Raw genomic sequence first — 10,324 nt, 5'->3', positions numbered from 1 at the left:
GCATTGGAAAGGAAGATTTATAAGCATTGTGGTTGTATGCATCTCGAGTGACCATTTTTCCCAACTGCTTAGGCTTTATTGACAAGGAACGTTTTGCTGCATGGATATTGAGCCTTCCACAGGATGCTGTGAAGTCAAATTCTACATTTCCCCATCATACATCAGGAAGTCATTCACAGCAAGTAAAAGCCAGTCACTTTGTTCAGCTCTTAAATCCTCATGCTCCTTCCAATGAATCCCATTTTTGCCATTGTAGATTAGTTAATTGACGTAAGGCATCATGTTATTCAACAAGACATTAAAATATATCAAAGCAATTCCATATTTATCTGTTTAAATTGGGCATCTTATTTGTATTTCATGGTATTGGCCTGGAAATTGAGAACCATAATGTGCTTTCCAGTTTTTATATATTATCTTTGGCAACAGCTGTGCAATTCAGGGTGCCTGTGGCTTTAAATTACAGTGAGAGGGTCCAGAGGATATTGGCAGAGATGATTCTGAGGCTACATTGCTCTACTAAGTGATTTAAATGCTGCTGCTGGTGTGGTGCTTTGGAGATTTTACTCCAAGGCCCCATCTTCCTTCGCAGGTGGCTCCCTCCAAGAGCAGCAGAGAACTCGCTGATATCCCAGCCAATTTTCCCTAACAACTATCATCACTATAACGTAGATTATCTGCTGATAAAATGACTGCCGTGCGTGTGCTCTTCCTACAGCTCTTCAAGATGGCAATTCACTACCATCTTCCTAAGAGTACCTGGGAGTTCGACAATAAACAGAGTAAGATCGTAACATGAAATCTTTAGCATAAATCAAAAAACCGAATTGTAAAGAAGAGACTGGGGAAGCACAGTGTAGGTAATAGGCATTGTTACCAGCAAGTGAACTGTGACAGATGTTAGCTGAATGTAGCTGAGGGAGCCAAGAGTGGTGATCTACTCATCAGTGAAAAGACTACCAGCAGTTTGATAACAGGGTTCGTAATGTTTATTCTTACCTGAAGGAGAATTTGGAAAATGCACTGGCTCTTTCTATGGGTCACCTCTGCATTTTTTCCTGGTGAAGAGGTTTGAGAGCAGAAGTAGGAGAGTTTTCTTAAAACCAGATCATCATGTTAGGTCTTCTATAATCCAGGGACCTGCTGTGAATAGAATTACGTACATTAGAACTAGACAGCGTAAGTTTCAGGTGATGAGAGAGGAAAGATTAATGACAAACATGAGAAGATGGTCCGTATTTATAACGACCAGCCAGAAAGGTGTCTAATTACAACATTCAAAAGACATTTGGACAGATAGATGGATGGGAAGTGTTTAGCTGTATATGGACCAAATGCAATTAAATGGGACTATCACCGAATGCCAACTTGGGCCAAAGGAGCTGTTCCATGCTGTATGATTCTCTGACTCATTCCTACTAAATGCGATTTAATTGAGCTTTCTAGCCAGGTCCACACAATCGAGATGTGTAGCATTGAGAGTGACATGCAGTACTAAAGCAGTGAGATTGAGAATCCATCCAAGTAAGAAATGGATGGCATTTTTGCAGTAATAATGTTTAGACTTGTTTGCCTTGTCTGACATAATTGGCATTCATGTAATTAAACAGTAAAATTATCCATGGAAACTCCCTTAAAGCATGTTCTTTAACACAGTAATGAATACCAACCAGTGTTCCACAGTACAATCATGTCCCATCACAAACGAGTAAGAGTGCTTCTAAAATTTTCAGTTTTCAGAGCTCCATGTGGCACTTTCTACAGTCTTCCACACTGCTTTGGAAACACCTTCCAGAGAGAGAGAGACAGAGACAGAGAAAGAGAGAGAGGGAGAAAGAGAGAGGGAAAGAAAGAAAAGTATCATGTGAACTGGTAAACTGTGAGCATTAATTTTGTATCCTCGTGATATTAGGTTGCATGAAATGAATGAGAGATTGAGTTCTCCCTCAATTGCCACAAGGTTCAGGATGAATGGCCAGGGGTCATTGAGAATAGGTTGCTTGCATTTGATCAGCCAGTGGCATAGTAATCCATTTGATTTTTCTTCATGGGCATTCTTTGCCATCATTACCCTGAAGACCTGTCAATAAAAACTAAAATGGAATTAATTGATCATGTGATTACCTAGTTACAATGAGATTTCAGGCAGGTGACAAGTAAAATGTTCACATTCTTATTGTTTACAATAATATGGCTTAAAATGTTACCAACTCAAAGTCAATTGATCACTGTTGTCCATAAAAACTACTGAACTTTTATTATAGGAATATATGTGATGACTACTTGCACTTATGTCCCTTATTTTAATTGCCAAACCTTTCTCAAAAAGTTGCAAATTAAGTGTATTGATAAGCTGTTTAACAGTTTGAAATGTGTGTACATCTTCAATGAACTTGATTTCTGTTTATTGGAAACTTGCAAGATCCTTATCGGAGAATCTATGGGACAAGATTCTTAAACTGATGAATACATCTTCAATATGTGCCCAACATTCATTAATCAAATTCAAAGTGGTGCATCATGTTCACATGTCCAAAGATAAGCTGTCTTGCATCTTTTCTAATATTAACCCTAATTGTGAGAGATCCAAATCTGATCTTGCTACATTGACATACATGTTTTGGTCTTGTCCATCTTTAGAAATCTATTGGAAAGAAATTATAATATATTTTCAATGACCCAATCCAATAATTGCTCTTTTTGGGGGTTATTGAACCAAATATAGGGAGTTTTTCTGTACCTGTGCAACTGATTGTGGCCTTCCCTATACTGTTGGCTCGAAGAGCCATCTTATTCAAATGGAAAGACTCTAGACCTCCAACAGTGTTTCAATGGTTCTCTCATATTAAGTCTCATTTAAGTTTTTAAAAATTAAATATATATTTGAATCATTGGTGAAATTTGAAGATTCAATGCAGCCTTTTGTCTTATTTTCATTTGATGTCAATGTTTTTAATGTGATTAGATGTACTCATCTACCAGAAGAGAAATAGTCTTACCTTTGTATTGTGATTCATGGCATGAATCAAAAGCTACAAAATGTATGTAGCCCTCAGAATAAGCTGCTCAAATTTTTTTGGTTATTTTACTTCTTTTTTTAAAATAGAGTAGGTTAAGTTGTTGTTTATATATATATTTTTGATGTCATTTCTGTCTTCACCCAGTAAAGTGGAGGGGGGACTGACTTTATATTGTTTGAAATTTTATTGAGAGAGAGAGAGAGCGAGTGAGAGAGAGAAATACACACACACAATATGATATATTGTATTTTCAGTTTTGTTCCCTTTTCTTCATTGAACTATATTTATTATACAAACCACTAAAAAAAAAGATTTATTTTTATGGGATAATAGCAATGTGGAAAATTCCAGATATAAACTTTACTTCATGTTTCTTTCCATACTCCACTGCAAGCAGTGATTGCCGTTAGTTTGCCTTAGGCTTCACACATTCACTGGATAAACTCAGTACTTTATTGGATTAACTAAGTTTATTTACAGCTCTTGACACCAACTCTATCAGTGGGTAAAATACAGGAATGTACACATGGTGAGATTGACAGTGACCTGTATCACCCTCAGGCACAGTATTCTATAGATTGTGAGTGCATAGAGTACAGCATAGAACACTTGCAAAGTAAAGGGTGAATCTCGACCAAAGCGATGTTGTTTCATGATCAGGGGCCAGTCATTTAAAACTAAACTGCGTAGAAATTTCTTCCCTCAGTGTCAGAGTTTTAAAGTGCAAAACAGACCCTTTGGCCCAACTTGTCTATGCAGACCAAGTTGTCCAGTCAAACTAGTCCCATTTACCCATATTTGGTCCCTATCCTCTCAACCATTTCAAAATGCCCCCTTAACTCACATACCACTTTACGTATTCCCTACACCATAGGTGCTCTGTGATTAGTAAGGGATTGCTTAAGGTGGTATGTTGGTGGAAAGAAAAGGTTTGAAAACCACTGTTTTAATCATATCTAATTGACTTGTTATGTGGATGGATTCATAACTCCAGAGAAAATGGGCCAATTACATTTTTTCTCATGCAAAATACTTCAATAACAATCCAGTGCAGTGATTCTCAACCTTCCCTTCCCACTCACATGCCACTTTAAGCAATCCCTTACCAATCACAGATCACTTTATGGCATAGAGTTTGCTTACAGTGGAATGTGAGTTTAGGGGGACAGTTTGAAAACCACTGCTCTAAACCTTTTCTATCCATGTATCTGTCCAAACATCTTTTTAACATTACAGTTGTCCCAGCCTCAGCATTTTCTTCTAGCAGCTTGTTCCATCACCCACCCACCACCCTCTGTCTTGGGTCCCCTTTTAAATTTTCCCCCTCTCACCTTAAATCTCTACCCTCTAATTCTAGACTCCCCTACCCTAGGGGGAAAAAAATGACTATTCACCTTATCTGTGTCCCTCATGATTTTATAAGCCACTATAATGTCTCCTCAGCCTCTTACACTCCAGCCTCACTTTACAACTCAACCCCAACAGTCTTGGTAACATCATCATGAATCTTTCTTCCTCCTTCCCTTTCACAGTTATCCAGTCTCCTGCCTATGATGGGTCAGCTCGGGCCAGTGGGGGCCAAAGAGCTGTACATCTCTATAACTCTTTGACTCTGAATAGAACATTAATTCAGCTTTAGGAGAAAAGTCCAGTGTAGAAAGATGGAGAAAAATTTGTAATAGATTAAAGATCATTTAAGATTTTAGCAACTCAGACAGGAAAACTAAAAGATTTTAAACTACCATTGAAGCAGCGAAGCCACTGAGGCCAAAATGAACCAATATAAAATCCAATAAAAATCTTCTATATATCCCCAATAAGGGGCCAGTTTTTAATATATGAATAAACAAATTAATTTTTTTTTTAAATATTTTATACATGCAGTACAATAACAGGAACTTTGTAGGGTGGCTATTCCAAAGGAAGACATGGTGATAGGTTACTCTGTGCTGCCCAATTACATCCAATTAAGCTACAGCCTGGTAAGTTTTGAACAATGGGAGGACACTGAAGACCCCGAGGAAACCCACGGACATGGGGAGAATGTACAAACTGCACTGGATTCGAACCCCTGTAGCTGGCACTGTAAAAGCATTGCACTAACCACTACACTAACAATGCCACCTTAGATTAGAATGGTAAAACCTAAAAATTCCAAGCAAGGCATTAAAAATCTTTGTTATTCACTTTTTCATTTTCTTCTGTGTGCTGTTCTTTCCCTTACACATCATTCATCCCTCCCCCCTGCCCCCACACTCTTCCTTAATTCATCCTTCTTATGCCCTTTTTCCCCATTTCCATTCTAGCATCCATATTAAAATGCAATGGAGATGCTAACTTGACAAACAGTTCTTGTTTCTGTAAATCATATTGAATGAATATGATTTACAAATTTATGTGCCGGGAGTCTCCTGCTGAAGTGCATTATTTAAAGCATTCACATCAATCAAATTTAAATAGAACATTAAACGTGTAACAAATGCAATGCAAGTGCCAAAAAATGTCAGGCTATGGAGATACTTGGACTAAATCCATCATATCAATTTCTCCTTTTTTATTCATTACTTTGTTTTACAGATAATGCATACTATATTTTGCAGAAGTAAACAGAGAAAAGTTTGTAATAATCCTAATTTTAGCAGTCCAAAGAATTAGAAACTTGTGCCTAAAACATTTACAGTCACTTAGTTTTGATCTGTCTTGTCGTTCTTGCAACGGCTGCAAATGGTGTCATATTCTGTGACATTTTATGGTTTCTTCTTTGCAAATATCTTCAGCTCACAGAGCTTATGGGTTGGATTTACAACCCAAGTTAACTTTATGTTAGGTTTAAGAATTGGGCACTTAGGAGGCCCTCTGATTCACAACCTCAAGTCTTCTCTCTGGCCACGTTGAGATGCCTTACGAAAACCATGTGAAAGGACAAACAAGCATTCAGACATTTCCCCTTCCCCTCCAGCTCATTCTCTGCACTGACAAGCTGAACTTCATCTACCAATAAGTCAAAATGTGATCCTAGTTTACAAAGAGCTGGAAGATAGTCAAAATGGGCAACAGAACCATTGTTTCCAATTAGGGAACTGTGGGATACTGGAGAAAAAGAGAATGTAGAGTTTCAGCAGCTAGAGAGAAAGTTAAAAAAGCAGCACCAAAGAAAATCTGAATTATTGCTAATGTTAGGGAAAGTGTTGTGGGTATTATCAGAAAAATCAAGGTAATACAGTAAAACCCCTGGTATCCAGAATGCAAGCAACCAGCAGCCTCAAGCAACCAGCAAAAAAAGAAATTGAGGAAAATAAATTTTAAAAATAAAAATAAAATTAGAGGTAAAAGATACGCAAATTGTAAATCTTCTCTGCAGTAACACACAAACCTTTGGTGAAGATGGAGAAAATATTCTGCCAGCGAAGTACTTTGGTCATGATTTGCTCGTAGTAGCTGTTTGAATAAAGTTGTGTTTGAATGAAATGACATCACCCAGGATGAAGAGATGGTTGATGCCACTCGCTGTTGCGGTGGCTCTCTTAAAGTGTCTCCTTATCCCTGCTTACTTAGAGTCACCGCAGTCTGATACTTCATTAGTAAATGTGGGGGAAAAGGGGTTAATTATCTATAATGTTATTGTATATTTTTTTGGAGACTCCACAGAGGAGGAGGAACCTGCAGAATCAGCAATGGTAAATATTTTCAAAGAATGTGACTGAATATAAAGGTTTATATCAGAATCAGAATTTATTGTAATGAAAAGTTACAAAATTTGTTCTTTTACTGCAGCATCACAGAGCAAATATTTATATAAACCACCTTACAACAATAAATAAAATATATAGTGCACGAAAAGTAAGACAGTGTCTTTGGTTCATTGATTATTCAGGAATCTGATGGCAATGAGGAAGAGGCTGTCCTTGTGCCACTAAATGCTCATCTTTAGGCTCCTGTACCTTTTGTCCTGATACAAGTGAAGTTTATTTAGTGTAAGTACAGTATAGAATATTTGCCTTTTGTATTTTAAACTGTTTATTCTTAATGCAGGTGTATTAGTTAGGCATTATTAGAGTAAATCTCAAGCAACCAGAAAATTCACTTATCCAGCATCTACCAATCCCAATAGGTGCCAGATACCAGGGATTACTGTATGTATGTTGTACAGAAAAAAAGAATTCACCTTGCTGGACTTTGGGACCAGATGTAGGGTAGGCAGCATCTATCCAATGTTGACTTAATATATATTGGGTGCAACTAGTGTTGGGCCAATGAATAGGATTCTATATTCCATGCAAAGAATACCTGTTGGATGCAGAGAAGAGCTTATCTGGCAGAAAGTATGAGCATTTGAACATTTGGAGGAGGAACAAGATAGATGTAGAGTTGAGTGCAGAAAATTAAAAGAATATTTCAGAAATTGGATGGATTAATCAGAGAGAAAATGCTGGGCAATTTAAGGTGGATTTGGAACCCACACTGAGATATACTGGTCATTAGGAAAGTTGGTGTCACATCACCACATTGTATCTTCATAGTGAGCCAGTAATAAATATACTGATTTGGAATTCCTGCTTTGGGTGTTCGGGAAAGCTAATGAAGGAAAACAAATCAATAAATGAAATTTATCATCATGTACAGTGCAATGAAAGTCTTGCTGCTGCAGCTTCCCAGTTATATAAAACATCAATACAAATAAAGTCTAACCATACATGAGACAACACAAGGAGAAAATAAAGATAACAAATATAAAAGGAAACAAAAAGAAAAGAAATCATAAATAATCAATAGTCACAGTTGGCTGGTATTGTAAAATACGTGCTTTGTCAGTGGACCCAATAGACTTTTCGTGGTCTTGTAGTAGTTGAGGTGATGGGGAATCTGGAGATGCCGAGATTCACTCTTCTACACCAATTGCACAAGGCAGCAGCAAAAAGAGAGAATGTCCAGGGCAAAAGGTATCTTTTATGATATTAGTTGCCTTCCTGATGCAGCAACTCACAGTGGACGGAGTGTCAGTGCTGTGACGGAATTGACTGTGCCATTTTGTGTATCGTTCTGCATTCCTGGGCACACCAGACCATGATGCAAATTGTACATCTCTGAAAGATGGACTCAACAAAGTGTCAAATCTCCTTGAGGATTGGTGTGGAAAGAAAAAGTTCAAAAAACACTTTTTTAATCATCCCTAATTGACTTGTTTTGTGCACGGTTTCAGAACTCCAAAACAAATAGGCCACTGACAATTTTTCTCAACCAAAATATTTCAGTAACAACTGTGTCTAGAGCAGTAGTTCTTAATCATTTTTCCCCCACTCACATGCCACTTTAAGTAAGCCTTTACTAATCACCACCTAAAACATAGGGATTACTTAAGGTGGAATGCGAGTTTGGAGGGGGCGATTTGAAAACTACTGTTCTACCCTATCTTGCACCCCTTTGTTCGATCAGAACAACAAAGGAAGAATGGGATTCAATAGAGTCCAAGCCTTGGTAATAAATGAGTGTCCTATAGAACAAGGTACATCCAATGTACAGTAGAGGTAGAGCGAGTGAGAAGGGATAGGATAAAAATAGATAAAGAAATGTTGGCAGTCTCCAACAGTCAAACTTGAGGACAATTGATAAATCTGATCACTAGGTGAGCAAAACCATCAGCTGGGATGTGGTGGACAGTTGGGTTGTTAACTTTGTGATGCAGTAGCAATACCAGAGAATTACACCACAATTTACAACAATTCAGAGAACTTTATCCTCTACAATCTCAGAAGGTTTTGATGTTTTGTCCCCTTGTTCCTGATTCCCCCACCAGAGGAAGCATCTGCCCCATCAACTTCCCTTGAGATTCTGTATATTTCCCCATTACCTCCAATTTTGCTAACATCTAAAGAGAACAGCCCCAATCTTTAATATTTCTGTCATCCCAGAAATCAATTTGGTGAAAGTTCTCTTCACCGAGTACAACAAAAGCATCTACTTCCTTAAAAACAACTCCAATGCAGTAATCCATGTCTGGTCTCAGTAAAATTATGTCTCATTGTGACAATGCATCACTGTTTTTGAACTCAATCCCCTTGTACAAAAAAAAAGCCAACATTCAATTTGTTGGCTTACTTATTGCGCCTGTGAGCTAACTTCCTGTATTGATTATAAAATAGACAATAATGAAGTGTTGTACCTATGTGGGGAGAAAAGGTGGAGGTGATAGAAATGATGTGAATTAATATTTGCTGGAGACACAGCATCAAAGAGAACCAGGAGTGCACACAAATAAATCTTTCAAAGTGTTACAGTATTAAAACAATAATGAACATTTTGGCAATCTTGAGGGCAAGAGTAAAAAAAAATGAAAGGCATGCAAAACCAATAGAAAATAAAATGAATATTGAGTTCTCTTCTGGGATCAAAACTTTGGAAGACTGACTGCCCCATGAACAGGATATAAATGATGTACATAGATGATACCAGGGATGAGCAGTTTTTTTTTTAATGGTGGCACTGCTGGTGTGGGCCTGGGGTGAGTGGGGAGCAGAAACACAGTGCTTCCCCGCAGGGTTCTACTGGCCATTCCTATTGCCAGTGGCTCCGTACAAGCTTCTAATGGGCTGCTAAAGGAGCTGACGGTGTTTTATTTTAAAATCATGTGACCGTGGGGTCTCAGTCCAAGATGGCAGCACCTGTATTCAGCAGCGGCCACGAGAGGTTGCAGAATCCGGAGGACCAGCGGATCAGCGCAGTGCAACAGTAACGGGAAGAACAAGTCCAGTTGAGGACGAGACGCAGAGGAGACAACCTTAAGGATGGTGGCCGCAGCAGCAGACAAGCAAAGACACATGCAGGCCGTGAGCTGTTAGCAACTTGCGGGCGAAGAACCTATGCAGGCTGCAGGCTGTTGGAGACTGGTTCATGAGAACCAGGTATCAGAACTGGGATCTGAGGGGATGGTGAGGGCAAGCAGGGCACCCAAATGGCCCTGGATGATGAAGGCTTCCTCATCGTGTCAGAGATTTGGATCTGGGCTCAAGGTGCCAATGGTTTTAACTTAACAGGTGTCTTGTATGGCTGCAGAAGGACTAGAGGCGAATCCATGGATTCTCAGTGGCTAATAGAGAACTTTCTTTTGTTTCTCTTTCTCTGACTGTAAGCGGAGCGAGCAATGCTCATATAGGACCTTTGTCTGCCATATTACAGACTGAATGCAATTTTGTGTAATATTGCATCTCTCTTTTGATGTAGAGTCCTTTGTTTTGTTCTCTGCACTTTTCTTGGAGCTGTCTGAGGGCAAAGACCATGTCAGTGGTTCCTCTGTTTGCGCGAAAGCC

At 38.6% G+C, this 10,324-nt stretch overlaps 1 long non-coding RNA gene across 1 annotated transcript in view; it reads left to right on the top strand.

Moving 5' to 3' along the window:
* LOC138756285 (uncharacterized) overlaps positions 1 to 10,324 on the top strand; it is a 42,441-nt gene that overhangs the window by 7,089 nt on the left and 25,028 nt on the right. Inside the window, exon 2 of the long non-coding RNA XR_011352948.1 lies at positions 719 to 782. This is a non-coding gene — a long non-coding RNA (uncharacterized lncRNA). The remainder of the gene's footprint in view (positions 1 to 718; positions 783 to 10,324) is intronic.

The sequence above is a fragment of the Narcine bancroftii genome, chromosome 3 (genome assembly GCF_036971445.1).
Source record: "Narcine bancroftii isolate sNarBan1 chromosome 3, sNarBan1.hap1, whole genome shotgun sequence".
Classification (NCBI taxonomy): domain Eukaryota; kingdom Metazoa; phylum Chordata; class Chondrichthyes; order Torpediniformes; family Narcinidae; genus Narcine; species Narcine bancroftii.
This window is presented reverse-complemented; position numbering and strand designations above follow the sequence as displayed.